The sequence below is a fragment of the Buteo buteo genome, chromosome 11, assembly GCF_964188355.1.
Source record: "Buteo buteo chromosome 11, bButBut1.hap1.1, whole genome shotgun sequence".
NCBI classification, from domain to species: domain Eukaryota; kingdom Metazoa; phylum Chordata; class Aves; order Accipitriformes; family Accipitridae; genus Buteo; species Buteo buteo.
This window is the reverse complement of record NC_134181.1, coordinates 15,568,785-15,593,784: the sequence shown is the minus strand read 5'-3', so window position 1 is coordinate 15,593,784 and position 25,000 is coordinate 15,568,785. Positions and strand designations below refer to the sequence as shown.

General features: G+C 35.2%; 1 long non-coding RNA gene across 1 annotated transcript in view; it reads right to left on the bottom strand.

Annotated features, from left to right (window-relative positions):
* Window positions 1-24,894, bottom strand: part of LOC142036715 (uncharacterized) — a 265,893-nt gene extending 240,999 nt beyond the window's left edge. Inside the window, exon 1 of the long non-coding RNA XR_012652209.1 lies at window positions 24,676-24,894. This is a non-coding gene — a long non-coding RNA (uncharacterized LOC142036715). The remainder of the gene's footprint in view (window positions 1-24,675) is intronic.
* Between the last annotated feature and the right edge of the window lie 106 nt (window positions 24,895-25,000).

The window sequence follows — 25,000 nt, the reverse complement described above, 5'->3', positions numbered from 1 at the left end:
GATCAGGAGAAAGGAAAGCTTGCTCAAGCATGATTCTAATATAATTTATCCAATAATTATTAAAATATTTGTATTTTTGTCAGAAGAATTTATTCATATTGTCTTATTTTAACAACACCCATAGTGTTCTAGCACCTTACTAATACAAACCAAGCCAAGTTACCAGTACAAAAAAGTTATATGAAGGAAAAAAATAAACAGAGGAAGAAATTAACAAGAACACCTTCTACCTTGACCCTACAAACATTATTCAAGTTAGGAATCTGGATGGCTCAGCTAAAGACACTGAAGACACATATGTAAATGTTTGTAACACCGGAGACAAAATGACTCAACTGCTAATTTTTTATCAGTGTTGCAAAATTATATCATCAAGCTCAAATCTTTGTTTTGGTAGGTAAAATGAAAATACACAGTAAAACATGTCCCTGCTCCAACAACTTTACATTAGTAACAGATTATAGAGCTATGGGATTGATTTCCTGAAATGTACAGGAAACCTTTTAAATGAAACAAATCTTTTTAGAGACACTCATCTAGATCTAAACCCCATATAGCTGTCAGAAGCTGCTGAAAAGAAACCCTAAAGTAGTGGTCTTGGAAGGTTGGTAAAAGAGGCTTATGAATGTCACGTGAAAGTGATCCTAGATTTAATCAACATTAGTCTGGCTATTAGAGCACTCTAACAATTGAGCAGCAGTAATGTTTGCCTGAAACACTCCTGCTGAGTCTCTTGACTAACTGAAGCGACTTATTTTTTGCCCAACTGGATATAAGCAAAAATAGCTTTAAGGGAGAAAGGACACAGAGCCAAATATTTTTCAGTTGGTATCCTCATAAACAGCCATCCCTGTGAGGAACTAAGATGAACCCTGTCTACTTTATTGTTACAAATAAAATGAAACACCAAATAGGACAGAGACTTTACATAGCATGTGCACTGGATTGGTGGAGCAGGTTGGGAAATATTTCTGCTTATCATATCTCATAAAATAATGCAGGGGGAGATGGAAACTTCACCTATTTGATACTTTAATGTAAATTAATTCTTTTATTTGTCAAAATTATATCAAAACCCTAGTGGAAAGGACAGACTATTCTTTAAAAAAGTAAACAAAACAAACAAGACAGCTTTGATTTGAAATGAAAACAGCCAGCTACGAAAGGACAGGCTTTCATTATTTTGGAGACCTTGGCATTCTTGCGGATATATTCATGAATTAATCATTGAAAAACTTAAACTCAAATAAATCATGCATTTTCCAATGCCAATATTCTCTAAAGAGTACTGCAAATGGTTATTAAATCATAGTTCTTTAAACTCCTTGCATCAGGAATCTCTTTCACATACAGCTAACTGAAAGAAATGTGTGACATTAAAGTCCCTGTAATCTTGCAAAACCAAAGAAAATTGTGAGTAGACACTAGCAGTATGTCACCATGTATTAACAGTACTAAAATCTGTTAACAAAACTACTATACATATAGTAAACAGCAGGAGTTTTGGAATGCCATGCAGCTTTTAAATTATTAGCACTAATTAGCCAAATCAAAAAAAGATCAGGAAATACATTAGAAGTAAAGACAAGTCTACCTGTATTGCTGTGTCAAAATTACATTTCCAAACAACCAATTAGTAAAGACGACCTTTCAGCCCAATAAGCCATATGTAAAGTGGAACGGCTTCATTACACTGGCTCCCTAATTAAAATGTAAAGGCTGCTGATCATTGCATAATTAAACAACATGTCATGTGGTTTCATCTGGCAATTGCAAGCAGCTAGGCCGAAAATCATTAATGACTAAGACGTTGTCTAAATGAGTCCAGAGACTGCAGGACTACATTCTGTCAGAACAGAGAGCATCCTATGGTCATTATGGAGATAATATCCTCCAAAGGGACTGTTATGTACAAAATGTTGAAGTTCTTTCTCTCAAAATGACTTTGACTTTTTTATATCCCGTTTTCTTACTAATTAGCCTAAAAGAAAAAGGCTAGCAGGGCTAATTAACTTCCAGCTACTGTAATCTAAACATGAAGCTGCAGAACCAAAGATTTTCCCTGTGGATATTCTTTAAGTTTTTCATATGTTAAAGCTCTGCTATTGAGAAATTACTTGTTAGGTAACTTTATGCCTTGATTGAGAATCCCTTACGTGGCTTCTCACTTTACAGAATGCCTGAGGAGAAAAACCATTTGCAGCAATAGTTCTCTGTGTTCCCTATGCCACAGACAGTCCATTCAGCCTTCACTGATGATGCACAGAAATACTAAGAAACAAACAGTGAATTTGTAGTACTGTGAATTTACTTGAGAATTTTGGGGGTGGAAATTGTTTTGCAAAATAATAATGACAGTCACAAGAAGAGCATATATTGTGAAAATATATACACATCCCCATCCATACTTTCAGAGTGTAATGGGCAAAAGTAACATTAGTTCAAGTTCCCTTGAAAAGTAGAATAGATGGGATCTTTTATAAGCAGCCAAAAGCAGCATCTGTTCCACATCCCAATCAATACTCTACAGTTCATCTTCTGCTCCTCTTGCATGTCCCATGTGTATCGTTCACACACACCTTTACTGCAATAGGGAATTCAGATGCCTTCCTTTGATCACTTTGATGCTAAAACTCATTCAAGGGCTTTGCCATTTGAAAGTAAATAACACTGGATCTAACTGAACTTGAAAGAAAACAAGTTGGCAGAAAAACTAAGAAGTTCTTAGTGTTTGCCAGATTTACAGATAATAAAGAACTAAAATCATTTATGGAAGAAAGAACAAAAAAAATATAGCAACAATAAATATCTGAAAATAGCAAGTGGATGATGAACTGAAACTAAGGGTGAACATTTGATAAATGCAGTGCACATTTTATTTCTCAGCTGACAATACCTATTTCAAGTTGTCAGCCTCTCACCAAGGCTTGGTGAATGGAAAAAGAATCAGTTCAAGACCTCCACATGAATTTCACTTTTGTTTCTTTCTCTTATATGTACAATATGTACATTTTTCTTGTCCAAAACATCACAGAGACTAGTCACAAAGTAAACCACCAAGATGAACACTAAAAGTGAGAGAGACGACTCTGAAAAAATAGCACTCTCTCTTCACAAACTTTGTAGTGGAAAACCACTTTAAGTGTTATTTCCAGCATTTTTACTGCTCGCTCTCTCTCTTTAGAAATTCTGTGGACTTACACAGATGTAAAACTGATCCAGCTAAAATAATTCAACTTAAACCGGTGTAAAGTGTGTGAGAAAGACAAGAAATTGGCCAAATGCTTCTTACTGACCACCAGGATTGTACTTCATACAAGCAATTTGACTCAAAAAATACAAACAAGAGTTATTTTCATTCTAATTAAATGATGCATTTCCTCTCTGAGGTTTCTGTATTTCTTGCAGTTTAAATTCTGTGTTAGTTCTATGGCACACTGTTATGATTGTTTTGATTATTCCTCTTCATTTCCAATCTAATAATTGCAATCAACTTGATGCCAAGAAATCGCCTTTGGTATTTCTTCTGTTGTCTCTAACATAAACTAAGTTTTGCTCTAGATTGATACAGAACTGTCATCTTTGAGCTTACTGGAGAATAGTTAACAACTGTGTGTGATTAGTCTGCAGATCTCTCTGATAGAAACACAACTCAGAAAATTATTATAGTAGGAAATCCTACTGTTTCCTCATTCAGCTTCTTGTTAACACTAACTTTTGCCCCTCTGTGTCTAATGGCTTTACTCCTTACAAAGACTAGAGGCCCCTTTACAGTAACTCAGTTAAACAATGCTGCCAACTGAAAAATGAACCACAAGACTTTTAAATACTCTGCTATTCACAATGAAGTTTACATACAGTCAAATTTGCCTCTTCTGAAAGAGGAAGTTCATGAAAAAAAGGTCTTATTGGATTTCTCACTACTGGGAAACACTTTCCCATGGATAAAATATAAAAGCATGACATCTCTTTTTTACTTCCATAAAGGACAGCACTCTTAATAAAAGGATATATTTATAGTTTATTCTTTTGATATTCAAAGAGAACATACTTACAGTAACATTACCTAATTATTAATGTACTTCTACAAAATAGCTAGTGAATGCCCATAAATTCTCATTTGCCTACATGAACTACCATCAGGTCTGGACCTTCCATTTTAAAATACAGTAAAAAAATAATGCCTTTTCTGAGGAGCTAAGAGTATATGGTTCAAGTAGACTACGCAGCTAAGAACTCTAAACAGCAAAGTTTTTTCAAAAGCAGACCACTACTGACCTGTTTAGTAAAAAAGACAACTGTTGCTGACTAGGGTTAACCCCACCAAGGGGTTTACAAAGTATTCAGACTGCCAGTTACTCTGTTTCCTCAAAGAAGATGTTTATATTGTACATTCAGATTACTGTTTTACACATGCTATAAATGTGGAGTGTCAAATGAGATTCTTACAGCTGTATTGAGATCTTCATTTTAGAAATATCAAATCATAAAATAAGGTTGATGTCCTCTAGAGAACACAAACACACATCTTTCATGCATCCATCTTTGCACAAGGAGTAACAAGCAGAAAGTTGCCCTTAGCCAAATTATTTTATATTGTTCTGACTAGGGTGATGACTTTGCCCATTTCTCTGTCCTATCATAAAATAGAATATAGGGATGGTCCACAAATGTGAGTAATCTGACAAGCCATCCTCCTTGCCACTCCTGAGTTTCCTCCTGAGTTTTTGACTCCTGTAGAAATTTTTTTCCTACATTTTCTAACTGATAAGCAATAAAGACAATAGTTTCAGAAATTCCTGGAATTCCAACAGAGACTATCAGATGATTACTGTGTATTAGTAAATTCTTGTCCAAACACTCTTCTATATTATGCAGATTTTCAGAGAAGGGTCAGAAGTAGAGAAGGGACAGGGCATGTCACATAGCCAATCAAACCTTTTATCTCCCCTCTGTATGGTATGAAAGAACAGAAATCTGCATGCACATGATCTAGGGATGGAAAAAGTGTATCTTTTAAGTCTTACAGTTGATTGCAAAAAGTATGAGGTAGGAGTACATACTTCCTCAGTTTGAGGATGGACAGACATGTCAGAAAATCTCAAAATCTTTAAAGTAGAAGGGAAGAAGTTCAGCAAAGGCCAGGAGCATTCAGGGTTCTGAGAGTTGTTTTTAAGTAGTTATTCAATGGACAGCAGTTACAGAAAATAGCAGGGGTGCCTAATAATACCAGTACATTTATTTATTACCATAGCACTGTCACCATCCCAATATTACGACCATTACTAACCATAATACTTTTCGGATACATATGTTAGTATTGTTACTTCATGATGCTCTGACACTTTCATGTTGTTGCTGTTATGAAAGATTCAAATGTTATTACCCTTCATTCTTTGTAAACAAATAAAATGATAAAAAGCTTCTCAAACCAAAGCTGAAAAAGGGAAGAAAACAATAGCACTAAAGAAGAAGAAGAGATATCTATTGGAATAAGTACTGGGTACCATTTCTGATAAATAGATTATCAAAGGGTAGCAATAGAGTAGGAATGAAGGAAGGAAGAGAAAGGGAGACAGAGAAGAATGACAGTATATGGGGAGGGAGAGAGGGGAACAGACTGTTAGAAGTTACATGGCAATTGCTGTGGTTCCAGATAACAACTAACTGGTCTGTGAGTTCAACAAACCATCAGAGTTGCTTAGTTTGTAATAGACATATCCTATTACCACTGTCAGTCCCACAGCACAGCTAAAGTCTGACTCTTAAAAAAAGCCTGACTCAGTTTTGGAATTCTTTAGGTCATTCCCAGAATCAATGAAGATAGTGGCCATTATTAACATGGAGTTAAATTCCAGACTGGTAAATTAAATTTGCACTTAATTTTAAATAATAGAGTATGATCAGACATGCTTTTTCTTCTTTACATTATTCAATTTTTCACCAAAATTTACACTGAATTTTTCCTCTGCTAGGAACAATCTGAGAGGTGGCAACATTTCAGTGCAACCCTGTCAGACAAGCCTGTCCTTTCCCTGTTCCATGCAACTAATCTTTCAGTTTTGAATGCATCAATCACGCCACAGCTAATTAATGTTACCCTACAAATAGATAAAAAAGATTTAAATATAAAACCACGGCGAACAGATAAATATGTCTCTTTTCTGTATAAAGTATTATTTGCAGTAAACCATATGATTTCTCATGCTTATTAAATGTACCTGAATAAAGTTCTTCTTCATTCATCTGCAGCAGCTAGATAAGCTTATATGTACTGTGCATACCTGACTTTGAAAGCAAATGTGTGCTATATGACAGTGTGTACATTTCATTATACAAATACATGCCTTTTCTCATTCTGATTAAAACTATATCAAGCCAATCCCATTTAATGAACTTTTATAAGGAAAAGGTAGCAGCCCTTCTTTTCCTGTGATGACAGTAGTGAACCACAGCACTAACAGTGTTGTGAGACTTCACCTGATACATGAAATCACTAAGCTGACTGAGAAGGGATCACTTCCAATGCATTTCACTCAAAGCAGGAACCAAATACTTTGCGTTCCAAAGAAAGCTCAGAATGGCAGACGTGGTTCCATATTTTTCTGAGTGTCAAATGTTTGTTTTCTTTCAGTTTGTTCTTTTTCCTGTGGTACACTAGAAAACTGAAATTCTGGTATCCAAATAAGAATATAAATTTTGACTCTAATACATAGCTTTCTAGAGAGCTAAGGAAGTTAGTGGTAAAAGCTATAATCTGTTATGTCCATTTCTTCCCCACTATCACTCTTTTATAAGCTAACTCCACAGAACTGCTAAAACCCTAAGATAGGAAAGAATCAATGAAAAATACATATATATAAAATTAAAAGCAACTGCAATAGAATTTCACCCACCCCTCAGGGGTGGAGCAACCATAAAGGTTCTGCATTTACATCTGTCCTATTTTGTACCTTTTCAGTTAGATTCCTAATAGCAGTCTGCATTTGTTGACTTTTCAGAAGGATTAGCAAACGTGATGATGGCTCCAGGCAGTATCAATCTATGGGACTTTTTATTAGCAGCGTAGAGTCATTAGGGATCAGAAGAAAAACTCTGAATTTTCAAAGTATGGACAAATCATTATCCCTTGCAGTGAAGGTTCAGACTCCTGTAAGAAAATACCTGTTTCAGAATCTAGACCTGCACAAAGGCAGAGAAATCTACATGAAATCATTCTATTACTGGGAAACTCCTAGCACTTGCAACATTGCAAAATGTAAACAATGAATTAGAGTCCATAATTTATCTATATAACTAAGAATTCTTAAAGCATATTGAATATAAAAAAGAGCCAGTAGGTGAATTCGCAAGAAATTTAGCAATAGCAATTCAAGCTTGTTCTGAGGAAGCTCTATATGCTGCAGGACTGATAGCATTTTTTTTCTATTTACAGTCACTCTTTCTAAAAGACCAGAGTCATTGATCAAAAATCTGTTTGTAGGGTTCGGCGTTCGGAAGATCTCATGATGTCACGGAAAGTTAGAGGCTTAGTCGCAGCCTTGTGATGTACCTGTAATCCCGCCTCCCCTTGTTAGTATAAAAGGAATTAACTGCGCAATAAAAGGCGGAAGTTGGCACTCACACTGTGTGTGTTATCTGTCTCTTTCCCTGGTCTGGGCCGACCAGTGATCTAAGCGTGGCACCTTGATATGTAGCGAACGCTACATCTGTTCTCAGTTAAACCCAGACAAACTCATTGCTGTCCAAACACAAGATACAGTAACCAATGAAGATTGCCTTTACACCTGGATTCCAGACAATATATTTAGGGTAAATACCCTAAGTACTCCTCTGCACCTTTCCATCAACCTTTCTCAAACATTATCACAGAAAAGAAATCTTATTATATTCAGTATATAAGAAAATAATGGACTGTTAGGTGGTTAAGTAAATGGGCACTTCACAACATGGCAATATATTCTTAACAATTATTTTTCTGAAATCAGTCAAACAGCGCATAGTTACCAACTCTTGTGAGATTATTGATAAAAGAGAGATGCTAATTCTGTGGATTTTGGTTAAGGAATAACAAAAATGAAAAATTAAAAACCTTCCTGCAGCATACCTAACAGGCAATCTCAAAGTCAAAAGTTTGTAAATAGATGGCAGAAGAAGATTTTAGTGTAAAATTTCTGAAATAAAAGGAACTTCCTCATCCTTACATGTAATTCTTTGCCACCTCAATCATGTCTTGGATGCTAGCTGAAAATTTAACACATATGCATTTAATTGCAATCCACCAAAATATGAGACATTAGATATGAATGTTCACACAAAACTTGTAGCATTTCAACACATTAAAATATCAGGATAATTCTAATGTACATGCAGATTTTATGCTACTGTAATCCCATTGGTTTTATGGGTTTGTAACAACTGCACAGCAAAAGTTGTAATAAAAACATTTACTAACAACATTAGGGAGAGAGGACAGAGAAAATCTAGAAATTTACTACATACAATGAATATCCTTTACCCCTGAAAAATACTATTCATCATAGTATTTTCTGACTATTCCTACCAATGTAATCTCCTGTTATTTCCTTTTGGTATTCAGATTAGCTATTCATTGTCAGATGCCTAAATGGAATGATTTCAGATTACTTTGGCAACAGTATTTACTAAAAAATGAATTGCACCATTTCAGGGAATCAAATAAAACAGAATTTGGTTCTGTATTGTACCTCTTTATGGTCAGAGTGTCCCAAAGCACTTTATAACACAGTATCTTACTGACAGCACAGTGAGCACAGGAAAATGTTGCAGGCTCAGACACGTTCACAGGCAACAGAAACTCTTTTACAGAGAAGACTTGTTGCTCAGGAACCCAGGGTTTCTTTCTCTTCTTTTTCACAAGAAAGACCCGAGACAAGTTTTTCTTCAACAAAATAAGGATCCTCTTAGGTTCTTCACATCAGATGTCTTAACCGGTTTCAGTTAGAAGACGTTATTTCATACCACCTAACAGAATATTGCAGATGGAAGGCTGAAGAAAATTGTGGTGAAAATAGTACTAAAATATAGGGTTTCTGAAGAAACAGCATAACCTACACTGTTTTGCTGATACCATTATATCTTCTGGAGCCTGAAAAAAACCATATAACCCTGCTGATGTTATTACAGATGATAAAATTCCCAGTGCAGACCCAATTTAATTTACATCAGTCAGTAAAATGGGAAATGTATGCCGACCAATGTTTTTATGTATATACACAAATATTACCAGCAAATGTTACATCACAGCTATGATACAGGAAACACTGGAATGTAACTGGCAGAACTGAAATAACAGAATTCCAGTCACTCTGGAATCACTCATTCAAGCTTTTGCACTGTTCTTGAGGAGACAAATATAGCCACAAAGTTTTGGAGGGGGGAATGTTTTAGATGTGGTCATCTGTTTATCTTCCCTGCAAATAACAACATCCACAAAGTTTTAGCCTCAGAGGTGGGTACTTAGCTGCCACTTCCTGTGAAATTAGGATCATGTGCTTGTTTTACCCAGCCCAGAAGTGATTATTTCCAAGGCCAGCTTCACACCTTCTGCTCACATTCCCTCTGTCTTCCACTCCCAGTACATCCACAGATCACTCAAATTGCTGGTTTTATTTCATCTGAAGTGACCTCTCTTTATTGTCTGATCTTGCAACAAGTTGGGGTTTTTTGTGATCAGAGATAATTTGATTGCAAGCTCCAACGAGGTTCTTGAACAAAGAGACATTACTTTTGTGGCACGGGATGGACATCCTAGAGAATTTCCATGGTTTAACATTGTTATCTCCATGTAAAACACCCAACTCTAGCATGTAATGAAATTAACATCGTTTACTGCAGTGCCACCACTAAGGGCCACAAACAGTACTCTAGGATCTAATGGGAGCCTTCTGTTATGCCAGTACTGTCCAAACCATTATTTGGGTTTTTTTGCTAGTACCATGTATCTTCACTTCAGTGCTGCATCCAAACTTAATTACTTGGCTTCCCCCAGGGCTGCAAACTGAGGCAGCTTCAAAATGAAGGTGGCTTACATTAAATATATTTTAATTACTGTCTTCTCCATCTGTAACAGTAAAGGTAATTCTGTTAATCAAGGGGAATTAATTTGCCTTCACTCAGATCAGTAGTTATTCCATTTTGGACTTTCACAGGGAGAAATACCTGTTCATATATTTTTAAATAATATATATAACTGCTGTCTTAAAAATTATGAACATTCACGGAAACTGGGAATCATAGGTCTGTAAACTCAAGTTGCACCCAGATTTTCAACTATCTCCTGGCTGGTTGCATTATTATTGCAAAATAAGAGGTATTAATTCATTCTGATCTGCAGAAATTCAAGCTTCTGTGCAGAGGACTATAGTTAAAAGCTAAAAAAAGGGCACTGTGCTTCTTCTTTCAGGTTTTATTTTCAAACTCATTTTCACATTTATTTAAATTCTTCAATGTACCTAAAGACATTACCTATGACTTATTTGATTCCAGCTGAAGAACCAGAACAATATCCCATACTTTAGCTGAATGAAACCTGTCAAGCTTGAGTTGAAATTCATCCCAACTCTCTCAACAAATAAAATAATTCCTAAATATCAATTTCAAGTTTTTGCAGCTAAAAAAACCAAATCAAATGGACCTTCATAATGTCATGAAGGTACAGAATAATGAGTACAAGAATCCATGAAGTCCAGAACCCCTTAAACAGTGCTATTGCTATAAAGCACGACAACACCAGAGAATATTGAGAAAGTGATTCTACTGGTCCCTCTTCAAATATGCTGGACTAGAGAAGACCAAAGCAGATTTTGCTGTGCTCAATTTAGTGTTCAATGTAAAGCAAATAGTAGTTTAACTGAACTTTTAAACTTCCTTTTTTTAAAAATGGAAAAATATTGTTTGAAGGAAGGTAATTGCTTAGTTATTTGTGGGGTTTTTTTAAATAAATATCTGCACTCGTTGCACCTCTTGATATGCTATGCAGCATTAGCACTATGTTTCTATCCCTATTTGTAATACTACATGCTAGACTTAGGTCTGATCTTGAGGAAATTACAGGTCACAGAGCACTGTCGCTCAGAAATTGCTACTCCTAAGTAATACAGTTTAAAAAAAATTAAAGAGAGAAAACTAACTAATCCAAGGTTAAAAATGTCAACCAAAAGGGAAAGAAGGTAAAGGAAGAAACAGTGGAGAAGATTATTTAAAAATTAAAATAGGGTCTCCCCCAGAGATGGTGAAAGTGGGAAGGACAGCATCATTTCACTTCTTAAATAATACATTTTAAACTAAAACAATCATCATGTAGACATATACTGAGAACACTCCAGCACTCCACTGGCTAGAAAAGCTACTGGGCAGCTAATGGGTAAGATGCTTAGGAAGTCTAAAACAATTCTGAAAATGATCACAGGCAGAACTTAAGTCATCTGGACTATTTTACATACTTTAGCCAACTCTAAACTTCATTTTCCCCAACCCTGTATGTCAACTAACTGGAGGTTTTGAGGCTTGTATATTAACTATCTAAAAAGTTTTATTATTTCAGGATTAACTCATTTTTCCTTAGTCACTTGGGTGATTTTGACTTTTTTTTAAATAAGATCTTGGCATTAAAACAAATATATTAAAGCAGTAGGGAAAGAGAGAAAATTCTTCTCAAACTATTCAGGTTGTGGTCCTTTCATGAAGCTTTCCAATTATGTAACTCTATATATCTTTTGGCATTCTAGAACTACAGTGGAAAAAAAGAATCAGGCCCAAAATATTCTACACCTGCTGACAGTCAGTAATACAACACTTAGAATATGATTCAAAGTCCACTGAAATCAATGGCAGTCTTCCTCAAGTTGTAACATTTCTTTTGATACTTTTCAGTTATTCATCCAATACAGACAAATCAAAGAACAAAAGACAATCTTTGCCATCTTTATTTAGGAGGGTGCTGCCTGTACACTTATGCTATTTCCAAGCCACCTACCACCATGTTCACCGAACATTTCATTTGAAGGATCATATATACAGCTGATTCTTTCCGTTTCGAGCAAGCTGACTCTTCCAAAATATCTTGCAGATTCCTGGAGACTGGCAACTCTTCAGACAGCACTGAGACAAGATTAAACTTTGACATTTCAAATATCATTATGAAAAATGTGTACTAAATTCAGCAGCTAATTGGATTACAGTCTTACTGACTATATTTAAACTACAATCCTGATTATGCAGTTACCCTAGATATCAGAAGGCTACCTAAAGTAAATCCACAAACTAAACTACAGTGCTCCTGTTCTCCTAATAATATGGTTAGAGGTCTCTGCACAGCACTTAGTAATAAAGAACTTTCTCTTACAGAAAATAGCTGCTGAACAATGACATCTGCTGATACTGCAGCCTGTTATACATCTTATTAGAAACCCCCTATTCTCTCCCACATTCATATCTACATAGCATCCTGCAGAGTAACTTCAGTTCATCTAAGAAAGGGTAAAAGCTTTGGGTTAATAATTCATTCTGAATAGTCTACATTTTCATGCAGTGTGTATCCAGGTGATGCTATGCTTTATGCTTAATATAAATTCAAAATGTCAGCTTTTTAAAAAAAATAAAGGAAGCATTTCTGCCCTTGTTTTAAGTGTGAACCCTGGAATAATTTATTCATAGTATCACAATAAACTGTCAGCTATCTTGACAACTAAAAATGAAGTGTACTGTACTCCTTGGAAATTCCCAGAAATATTTTTTGTGTGTTACAAAAAGAATAGAGAGAAAAGACAACACATTGAAACCCACAGCCAGACTCCACATGCACAGAAACTTCATTCAGATGCCACTGCATTAGGATCTGTAGAGCCTTTACGTCATAACAACCTATCAGAAAAAATCACCTGAAGTGATCTCAGCATATCTAAAAATGTTCAACTGTCGTTTTGAAGCAGTAATTCAAGTATTTAAACTCAGAAAAAAATCTTGACAGAAAATACATGGAAAAAAAGCATGTTAGTGGAAGAGAAACTGCCTTAATTGGGCAGATAAGAGTATTTGATAGGATTATAAAAAGGCAAAACTGTCAGAATGCAATTCTTCTCCTGGCCACTGTCCAAAGCAGTGCAAATTTCAGAGGAAAGAATAAACCACCACAATTAGTACAGCGTCTCCCACACAAGATAATTTCAAAACAATTCTCAGCATTTCACTTTTATTTGTATGAGAGGTAATTTTCACTAACTTTATAGTTTCCCACTGAATTTCTTCATTGTTTAAGTCTTTGGCTATAAAAGGGAATATGCCCCAATGAAAAGCCACTGATAACTAGCAGCTCCAACACATATTTCTACTGTGGACAAGCAAATATTCCAATTGCACCAGAAGAATTTATTCTTGTTTGAGTCATTTTGCTCATGCAAATTATCTGTACCAGAAGCTGCATCAGTTTAGGTACACCAATGACTCAGTTGTAGTCGGAGCAAATGTCCACCACAGAAAAGCTTTGGAATCATTAGAGGTAATGGGTCAGCAGCAGCTCCCTGGTGTGAGACTTTTATTCGTCTTCAGCTACCAAAGTGCTTCTCTTCTCCACATGAGCCACAACTTTCTTTTTCTCCAAACTTTAACCCACAATTTTTAAAGGCTAACCATTCTTTTGACCTAAAAAAGCCTGCTATCATTAAGGAGAAACTCACCAGGAAAGGAAGGTAGAATGAAGATCCCAATACCTGTTCAGCACTGTCAAGACTGGTTTTATTTTCAAAAAGAAAAGAACTCGCATTACTTGATATGAACCCTGCAAAACTGTCAGAATTACTAGCCACCCAGTAGAAAGAGGACATTTCCACTTAGTAAAATGAAGAGTCTCATGAAAGACCTTCATGTCTGCTGCCTCTGACAAGCAAGGAAGCTTTTCGTTTTCCCTTGTAGTTGGCAAACTTATTTCTAAGTATTCTGTGATTACAAGTTCTATATCAAAAGGGCACAAAGGAACATATAAGAAAAATGAGGTTGTATATTCACATATCAGGGCTCAGAGCTACATTTCACTTGACCATAGCCTTTAAATGGCTGCCAATAGTTTGTTAATTTGTTGGTTTATATTTATATATTTAAATTTTATTTATATTATGTAAATTATACATATATATGTCTCATCCACAGCAGACATCACATCATGCAGACAGTTTACTCATTGTTCTCTCAACTTTTTTCATTTGATCAAATCAAAAAATATTTGAATTAAGAAAGAGGCTTCAGAACTATATTTTTGATATTATCTGCCATTTGTTACAATCCAATACAGTCTGAGAAAGGACATGAGGAAGTCCAGCAATGCACATGTAGGACTAACTTCTTCAGATCAGTATTTCTCTTTCCATTCCCCTGCCTCCTACTACCAATATGACTTTCTCAATCAAGGTGGGAAAGATACATTGACAGCAAAAGAAGTAGCAACTATGTTAGCAGCATTTCTGTTGGGTCCACAGGGACAACTTCTTTCAAGCAGATGAAATACATGGCATTCCTGTATTTCTCTTGATCCTTGTAGTCAAGGCAGCACTTCTTTAGTAGAAGGAGGCATCCAAGACAGACATTTCAGAAGAAATATTATCTGTCTTGTGAAGAGTCCCAGGATTTTGTCCTATATTGTTTTATTATAACTGCACATTAAATATTAATAACTGCAAATATGACAGACAAAAAAGCCTCTTGACTTATCCTGAGGATGGTTGCAAAGTAGGAACCACGGCACTTTGCAGCATATATTTCTCATCTATACCACTTCCAGTGGTAGACTAATGGTTTTAAGCAACATGTAATATCCTTGCATTTTCCGTCCATTATCGGAGATTTTCAATTTCTGAATTGGGATTTCCAAACACAACAGTTCTGATAACATTATCAGATATCCAGAATTCTGGGGAAAATAGCTGCTGCACAAAACCAGATCATCCCTTTATTGTACGTTCATGAGTCAAATACACATGCTCATAGCATGCAGAAACATTTCTATCTTTTCAAATTTCAAATTTTCATAGGTATTCTAAGAACTGATCAATATGCAAAGTAACAGTTCATTATCATTAGCTGAAGAATTTTCCTTTGGTTCAAGTGGAAGTTACCATACCTTGACACTCCAACACCCTGAAGAGGATTACCATTCTCAGGATTTGGTATCTATTGCAAACATTTAATTTGATATGGCATGTTACATTATGAATAATAGCTTAGTACAATACATTTTCTTGGTTCACCAACAACCAGCACACCCTTCATTTTTCACACAGCTCTTCTGTTCTCAAATACAGCAGCCCAGCCTATTAAAAAGTAAATTAATCTTTTTTAATGTCACATGTGTGACATTTAAAAAAAAAAAAAAAAGAGTACTTCCTTTCTTGTTTCCTTTTTCCATAAGTATCACTAGAATAATTTCTTCCTCCTTAACTCACATTTAAGCATATTCTAAACATAGCTGTAGTGTATGAAACTAGCATAAATTATGGTATCTCCAGTTCTTACTATTACATCTTCATTATCTAAAATAATTCAAATTTAAGGGAAAAGTATATCGATGCAACACAGGCTGCAGGAAGATTTTCAAAATTATCCTTCTAAGATTGTAAGGAATCTAATTATTCTGACAATCCATCATTGTCCATTGTGCATCATGAGAGACAGCTGGTACTGTTGGATTCACAATATTCTACCCACCTCTTACCTATAACCAGCCAGCAAGGGCTAAGCTAATGTAACTACTTTTTTGCTGTGAGCAAGCTCAGCCGAAAGACAACTTCTAGCAAATTAGTGAAGATTCAAATACCAGTACATATTATAGACACTGGCAGTCTCTTTAGTTGTTAAACAATTACTCTAAAATTAGGAGCAGGACTGAAACTACCATCAGGTAGCCCTTAGTGTTACAAAGACCAAATATAGTGATCGTGGGCAGTCCTGATAAATTATGTAATTACACATATATATATTCTATACAAGCTTTCACGTGAAGGGCCTATAAATGGTTTGAGTTCCTGCAGCTGCATGACTTAACTTTTTTTTTCTCCCAAAACATTAAATACAGGCTGAAAAAATGTATTTTAGAATCTTACCAAACATTAGGACTCTTCCAAGACAGCATTACATAACTTTTATTTCCATTCAAGAAATAGAAGATTTTCTGTCTTCTAACTTGCACATACTTCATAAATACTGACAAATATTTTTATGTGATCATTGCTATGATAAAAACAGGTCCCAATATCAAAATATAATAAAGCCTGAGATGGGGCAAAGAGAGATTCAATGTTCTGGTCTTACCGAGGGTCACAAGCCTGAATCATTTTACCCGAATAATCCTACCCTGAAAGCAAAACAGACTCTATGAAATCAGCATATACCTCACAGCCCACACCCCACCCAAACGTATTTGATGAATCAGCACTTCCTCACCATGGAAAAAAAGATTAAGTATTCATAGTATACACAATTACAAAGTATATTCTTTTTCTTGCTTGAAGAGCATGGAAAGTAATAAACTTGCTATAAATGTGTTCTTCAATTACAAAACAAAAAGGAACATAAATATTTAATGCAAATTAAAAAACTGCTTTAAAATAAAAAAGTGAAAACTGTTTCACTTACAATTAAAAAAATGAGGTTTTATAAATAACAGATACATATACGTTATAAGTGAATACAAATGGCTACAAAAACAATTTATTTACATGCTGCTAGTTGTTTAATCACCTTTAAATTGTCTTTGAAATTTAATTTTAAAATGCTTTCCTGATCACAGTTACTTAGCAAGTAAATATTATGAATATGAATACCTTGCTTGCTTTGTTTCCACATTTCATAAGTCTCTATGCATTTACACATTCCAGGATTTATATTTACTGGTTTGAAATCTATGTAAAGGGTGGAAGATCCTATGAATTACGAAAATTGACTAACTCATCAAACAAACAAAAAATGTTTGTACTGTTTAAAAGACGCAATCAGAGGATAAAGAACTAAGCTCAGACAATAAGTAAATTAGATTTATGTTTTGCATGTAAAGATCACTGATATCAAGTGCTCACTTGTCTCAATTTATCTTAAGCAGAAGTGAGGGTAATGGCACTTACAAAAGAGTCTAGAAATGATATATTACATCTTATTGTATGAAGTCAAAGGTTAAACTTATTATTGCTCACCACAGGCCAACCTTAACCCCAGGATTAATGCCGTAAACAAAAAAGAAAATTCAGTTTGCACACATAATGCACTGGGATAATGTCTCTGAAGAATTACAAAAGTGAAATGATGCCCCCTACTGCTTCCAGAAAATGTTTCTGTATAAATAGGGTCTTTTGGTTCAAAGGGAAATTATCATGTAAAACCAATGAACATGTATTTTCAAACTAACCAGTGCTCATTAGCATGACATATGCCAAGGACAATTTATTTATTCTCTGGCTTTTAATTAAAATATATGAAGGGCCTTGCCTTGTAGAGGAAACTCTCAGGAACATAAACAGCTAGAGTGAATATATAATCTAAATTTCTCAAAAGTTATGTATTTGAGTAAAGAAAGTATGAAGATTTAATTCAATATTTTTTCTTGATGTATTTCTGAATTCATCAAATTTCAAATAATAACTTTTATATAGTAATGATATTTTTCAAATTGTAAAGTTGATAGGATCAATTTTGCTGTCCACTAGCAAGTTGACACAATTCATTAACAGCTAACAGAGATATACAGTGCCTTTGAGTTGTGGAAGACCACAGTTCAATTCCCAGCTCAGTTGTTTAGTTCTGGTATCACAGCTACTGTTGTAATGAATTTTTTGATGGGCAGGTAAAGCAATGGGCTTATTGTCTGAAATACTTTCCAGGGAAAGAGAGCTGAAATACTGAAGAGCCATTACCAAAGTGTCTTTTATTTGTTCTTCTTTTAAGCCACAATACACCCAATGATATCAACACTGTTAACTCTTGATTTCCACCAGTGTAAGTGAAAAATAATCCCCAAATTCTTAAAGGTATTTGGCCAGATTGAACTTCTCTATTTCAAAGTTACATAAATATTTATTGGGTACCTTATTGCCTTTGATGATCTGATCTTCAGCACCCTTGAGACAATTGTTAAAAATATCTCATCTTAAAATTGCTGTCACCTGTTCAAGGCTTGCAGAGTGAAATGGCTACAGTTCACAAGTGTTTATGGCACAAAAGTAAACAGAATTAAATCAGTAAGCAAAGATAATGAGGTGACATGAATAGACATACTTTTTTATTACAAAGTCCTATTTTATCACAAATCCCACCATTTTTCTGAAGTTAGACAATACTACTGTGACCTTACACTGGTAATTTTCAACTCAAAGCACAATGAAACACTGATACAAGAGGACCAGATTTTACCTGATGCTTACTTAGACGATCCCACAGTAGAGTGTGAGAAACCAAAAAACTTTCTTGTTCATTATCAGAGCATAAGAAATTGAAATTGCAGCACTCAATTGTATTTTGGAAAACATTTGGATAGAACCATTTCTGCTCATTTATGGGAACTTTACAACCCACCAGCAATAGGAAAAAAAAAATTCATTATGGTTTACCCTTTAAACATTAACCAGACCCAAGACTAGTTCTGATGAGGTTTAGCAAAATATAAATTCTATTCAAACTTGAAGGATTGTATGTCATAAACATACATACCATGTTTCTTCAAAAGCATATTTTCTAAATAAGCTCAGAAATCAGATTTTGTCCCAGCTTAATTTTTTTTTTTTTTTCTGTTGACAGTTTCTGGCAAAAAGTTTGGCCCTCATAGTGCTAGCTGAATAACACTAGTTCAAGAGATTGCAATGTAACTATCCTCTTCCAGTCCTTACCTAATATAAATCACTATGGGTTAACTGGACTTAGAAGTATATACAGAAGTATATTTAAATAAATATAAAATGTTTTAAGTCATAGGAGATGATTTCAAACCACTCAAGAGTAGACATTGACCAGGCAGGGAATTCTAATTATTACATTTTATTTCCATGGCAAAATTGCATTTAACTGTGCTCAAATACAGTTCAAATGCAACTGAAGCTATTCCTGACTTATACGTATTTCTACATGTATGGTAAAAGTGTGTTGTTTTAGGATTTAATAGTATGGAGATGACTGGACGCTGACAGGACATCAGTATGAAGAAGTAGAAAACGACTGACAGATGTTTCAAAATTTCATCTGTCATATAAAGCAAATTACCTCCAAGACATTTTTCCTAATTTTTGATGTGGTCTCCTTTATCATAAAATAAAACTTACAGCTGATTTCTATTACTTTTAGTGGAATAGGTTGAAATGGGATGGTATCTTCCTGAAACTGTTTTACTATTTTTCTACCACTGTGAAAGCAAGCACATAAAAGGAGGCATCCCATTTGTCTAAATATGCTTTCTAAATGTTAAAGGGTTAAAGTAATATCCAGAGGTCTCTACCTAGAAAAAGCATGCCACTGATATTTAATTGAACTGCCTTTGCTCTGAGGCAAGCAGTAAAATACACTGGAATCAAATGTAAATGCATCAATGTCCTTTATGTAAAGAAAGTGAGCTTAATTTGCTTTTTTTCACCACTATTACACAAGCCTAGCATGCCCAGTTGGTGTAAGTAAAATTTAACTGAAATTCGTGGAAATATTCTGATTTACAACAGCTGATGATTAATCCCACTCATTTTAGTATGATTATATTAGAGCCTATTCTCACAGAACGCCTGAGAGCCTGATTTTTGACTGCAGTGTTTTCATATAGATCTCTCAAGAGAGGATCAGTTACAATGTAAATATATCAGAAATGTTTTCAGACACTTCAACCAAGTAGAAGTCATTGTATGGAGGGAAATGTACTGAAAGTCTGACCCAGCCTACTGTCCATACGTAAAAGTATAAAAAACATGGTATATTCAGAGGGAAAAAAAATACTCTTCTTTAATTGAAGAAAAAAAAAATTGTTCTGTGCAAGAAAATGTAAGCCAAACATTACCATTCTTTTTTAGACATTAAAATAAAACTAAAATTTAAGACCAGATTCCGGAAAACCTTACTAAAGTAAATCAGCACCCATGCAAAAGTCCAGCCAGTAGGAATAACTTTATTCACTTAAGACTATATTGCGTAGCCACATAGGTACTTCTTTTTACACCTGTAATGTTAACTTAAGATCTAATAGTCTTCGATAACAATTCATTCCACTAAATTTTCTCTCTCGTTCATTGTTACTACTTGGCTTTTGATATTCAATTTAACTAGGACTATCAAAGTTTTACCTGTTCCTGTGCATATGATTGCCCATATTGATTACACATGTCCCCAAAATACTATCCCATTTCACTGCTCTTCACTCATTCAGGTGAAAAACATTTAGTCAGTTTAGCAGTCTCATTGAAGTCAACAGGACCATGCATAAAGATGAATAATACTGATTTCTATTGGTCTTAACCTTGTAACACTTAGATTTTGTGTAAGCTATCTGCAAACCGGTATCATTCAGACATGGAAGTTTTTACACCTATTCTCATCCTGCTTTGCACAAATATAAATAGCAAAACAATAAGCAAATCACCTACAGTTAGGTTTACTACATGCTGTATCTCTTAAAAGCACTAAAAAGCCATTGTAAGCACATCTTTCAAGCTTATTGCACCCCTTGTACCTTTCAACTATTGGTGCCACTTTCCACCAACTCTTTTATACTGTACCAAACCTCCCAGAACAGACAGAAATCAGCAGTCAGCTACCGAACAGGTGCAGTACATACAAGAACATTGCTCAGTAACTATAGGTAGTGCTTTACAAAAAGGATTTAAATTTCGGTAGTCAGACTAGGAGCAAAATGTTTCTTTATGAAAATTTTTAAAAAACAAGAGGCTCTTGGCTGCAAAAGTTGTAAAACCTTAATGACGTTCAAGAGTCTAAGTCTACCGTTTGATAAACTGTAAAAAAATTACTTGAAAGAGCTTTGTAAAATCCCTAGTTAAAAGATTAGCAAGACTACTGCTTTAATTTTGGCAGTTGCAGAAACTCTGATAAAGTACACCAATTTTAAACTAAGTTACAGAGTGGCAGCTAAGCATGGAACACTTTTTGCAGCATTTCAGCTGTATTCCTCAGGGACAGCTGCATGATGGTGACACCCCTTCAAATACCACTTGTCATTTCTGCAAATAATTCAGCAATGTTCAATCCCCTCTCACAATAAAGATTATACTCTTAATGTTATCATTTGTTTTGTCAGTCATTCAAGTGAAGCTACAATGTTTAAACACACAGCAGGCACACAGTGTGGAACCTTTAAAGTAACTGGTAATAATACGGCTAAATATTTACATTAAAAAAACACAAAACTGTCTTCTGGAACATTGCCCAGGCTAAATAACAGTCTTTGCCAATACACCTGCAGCTTTTTGTAACTAATTAAGAAACTTGAGCAAACACACTCAAAAAGCCTCAAAAACCAAATGTAGATTCCATTACATAAAAATATTACCTACTCTCAACAACTGAAGCATGTATAATTGCAATGCTTTTGTCTTTTCTTCCTTTTATAACGATTCAATTATATACAACAGATTCTTTTGAAAGGAATTTGGAATAAAGAAAAGTGATTAATTCTAAAATTGAGGGACAGAATAAGTTTCATTAGTAGAAACTATTAATTACAGAATCTATACCAAGGATTATTTTCAAAGAGTTTGCCTCTTGAAACTAAAGAAATAAGACTAAAGCTTTGATCTATAGGTTCATCAAGATGTCAGCATTGCAATAACATCTCCAAAAGGGAAACCTTAATCACAAGTGTCACCAGGGCTGTTGCTGCATAACCAGAGACTTCAATAAGATTTAGAAGTTTGTCTCTATAAAGCATTGTGAAGTTATTTTATTTCAAACTAATTTTGGCTTTTTGCTTTGTAGTTCTGCAAATGAAAAAACTTTAATTAAAGCATATAGCAAAATCTCCTAATGAGAGCTCAACACAATCAGAGGCAGTCTTAAGTTTTAGGATTACATTACACACAAAGACTTGAGAGCTCTAGCCAAGGCTCCTTTTCCTTTCTGAAATATATAAAATTTGAGGTACCACTTTTAGAAAAAATGTGCTACTATTTGTGTTATGACTACAAATTAAAGTTTCTGCTATTCAAATTCATGCAGGATGCTTTCTATACCCTAGTATTTTAGGTCCCCATCCTGCAAACAATTGAACATATATTTAAATTTATGCATGCGAATAACCCCACTGAAGACCATAATACTAATAATGAGGATCAGAGCACCATCTGTAAAGTGCATCATTATAGACTGTATAGCTCATTTAACCAACACAGATCTGAAAGACAATTTCAAGATTCAGTTTTCATGTTGTTTCAACTAGCACAGCTCTTATTTCAAGTATGCAACTCAAGCCCACACATTTCAGGAAGGCCCAGTTTCATAAAATCATTTACGCAACCAATTTTCAATTGCAGAAATTTTAATAAAAAGCAAGAAGTTGCACAAGGCAGCTGAAGCAAGCTATTTTAAAACATGAAAGAAAAAAAACTATTTACACATTACAGTATTTCTCCAACAGTAATACAAATAATGAACTTGGCAACAACTCACTCATATTCAGGACAATCTGTAAATTATCCCACTGGTGTTCCAAGTAGAAATGCAAGACCTGACATAGGGTGTAACCAACTCCTTTGACTGCTAACAGCTAAACGTTGCACTTTCCCTTCCCTAAAATGAGCTTACAAGACACAACCAAAGATTCAGGAAAATGAAATTTCTCCTCCAACTAAACAGGGCCTATCACTTTGGATATTTTACTGTGAAAAGCCCGTAGGCTGAAAAAGTCTTTCTTCTTTAACAAATCCTGGTTTTAAGCAGCCTGTTATAAAATGTAAGAGAATTTCTAGTGTTCTCAACCTAGCTCACATTTGGTTTTCGTACACCTGAATACAGGCTTATGACAAGAGGCTTACAATTTCTCCTAAGTATGGGGAAGATTAAGTTCGGACTGCAGTTTCAAATGGCCACTAAAAAAAAAAATTTAAAAATTGCCATAATCTAAATATTTTCTCTAATCTGAGCCACAACAATGCAGGAAGAAAGTTCCAACTTGTTTTAATAATTGACCCATGTTCGTAAACATAAGTAAGTAAACCTTTTCGATAGCATTGGTCTTTTCCACCTCAAAAGGGCTTTAGTTTGTCTTGAATGTTACAATGTCATGTACCACCTAACCTTAGCAGACTGGGTCACAGTCTTACAGAACCATTCATGCTCACCATGATCTCCCTGAGAGCAGTTTCAGACAATTATAATGCTGTAAATGACCTTTGAATACAGATTTATAGAGAATACATATAGAACTATAGAGATTACAGTAAATTCAGCAGACCAAGTTTTATAACATACAGTATGGCAAAACAGACCACAAGAAAATATACACAGTGGCAAGCATTATCCACTTTACTTAGAAACCAGTAAGCTTTCAGTTATCCTGAGATATTCCAAAGGCTGTGTTGACATGGTAGACAGAAATAAAAGCATTTTCTTTCAGCTTTTTATCTATACTATGTATCCCAAAATGCTGGTAATTTCATTTTTACTATAAAGTTCCCTGCTTACAATTTCATTTGTAATTAATAACGACTACAATGGAACAATGGCTGCAGTGACTATGTTTTAACAGTTGATGGCACCAATCACATCAAGAAATTGCCTAGCTAAACGTTAGGTTACATTCTTATATGTGAATGTTGTAGAATAATTTGATGGGAAAGCAAAATGCAAATGTCTAAACAAAAAAAGAAAAATTTTATCTTCAGGGAAGTACAGCATCTTTATCGAATATGACACTCATCATCAAAACCCTATGCTGTTTAGAAAGCATGCATGTGTGTAAATGCAGTGTGTGTACACAGATGTAAATTTCTCCATTTTACCATGCCACAGACAAAAATTATATTGGACTCAAAGATATAACACTTCAAATTCAGATAGGAAAATATATATAGCTATACTTGGATGTAAGCATTTAGCGTGATTTTCCAATGTGCTAAGAACTGCAAACTCTTATTTGGTTAAAAGGTTTCTAAACAGGGATACAAGTGCCTTTATAAAAATGGTATTTTATGTTTTTATATTAAAGCTTTCCTGGTGTAACATATAAGTAGATTAAAACAAAATATGTACATTTAGATACACAACCATAAAATATTCATCCTCCCTTCGAAGGCTCTATTTAATGAACCGCTACTAAAAACTAACTGCACAGTGATGCTAAAGAGATGGACAAAACAAGTGGGAATCAAATAGTCTAGGGGGAACTTGGAAGATATTTACCGGGTTCTAGGATGGGAAGAGATGAAAGAAACTTAAGATATTTACTCCTTTGTACAACCATTAGTCAGTATTGTCAACTCCAGATGTTCAAAAGCCTAGTGAAGTCCCAGAGCTACTTTTAAAGAACTAATCTTATCTTTCACGTCCCATTTTAAGGCGCTTTTTTTTTTTTTTAAGTAAAAATGTGTCCTTTGTGTTTTCTGAGCTATCAGAGCTGAGGATTTGGGGATGGAGGCCACACTTCTATCGCCTGCGACCACGAGGGATAAAACTTACATTTCTTTTTAAATGAAATCCCTGACGACGGTACCAGAACATGGCTGTGCCAACAGCGTCTTAAAACCAAACTTCTGCGCTGTGAAATCGTGAAAGAGGAAGGTTTCTTTCCTGCCAGGCAGGGGGAGGTCGCTGTGTGAGGACTGTGCCTGGTGCTAACGGTCGGGGGCGGGGCGCTGTGCGGAGCCGCCAGCCTCCTCAGGGCACCTAGGGAACGACTGCAGGCACCCGCCGGCCTGCGGCGGGAGCCGCGAGCCAGAGGAAAAAACCAGGAGGCGGACGGCTCGGCCTCCGCACCGCTCCGGGCCCCGCCACAAGCTGCCCA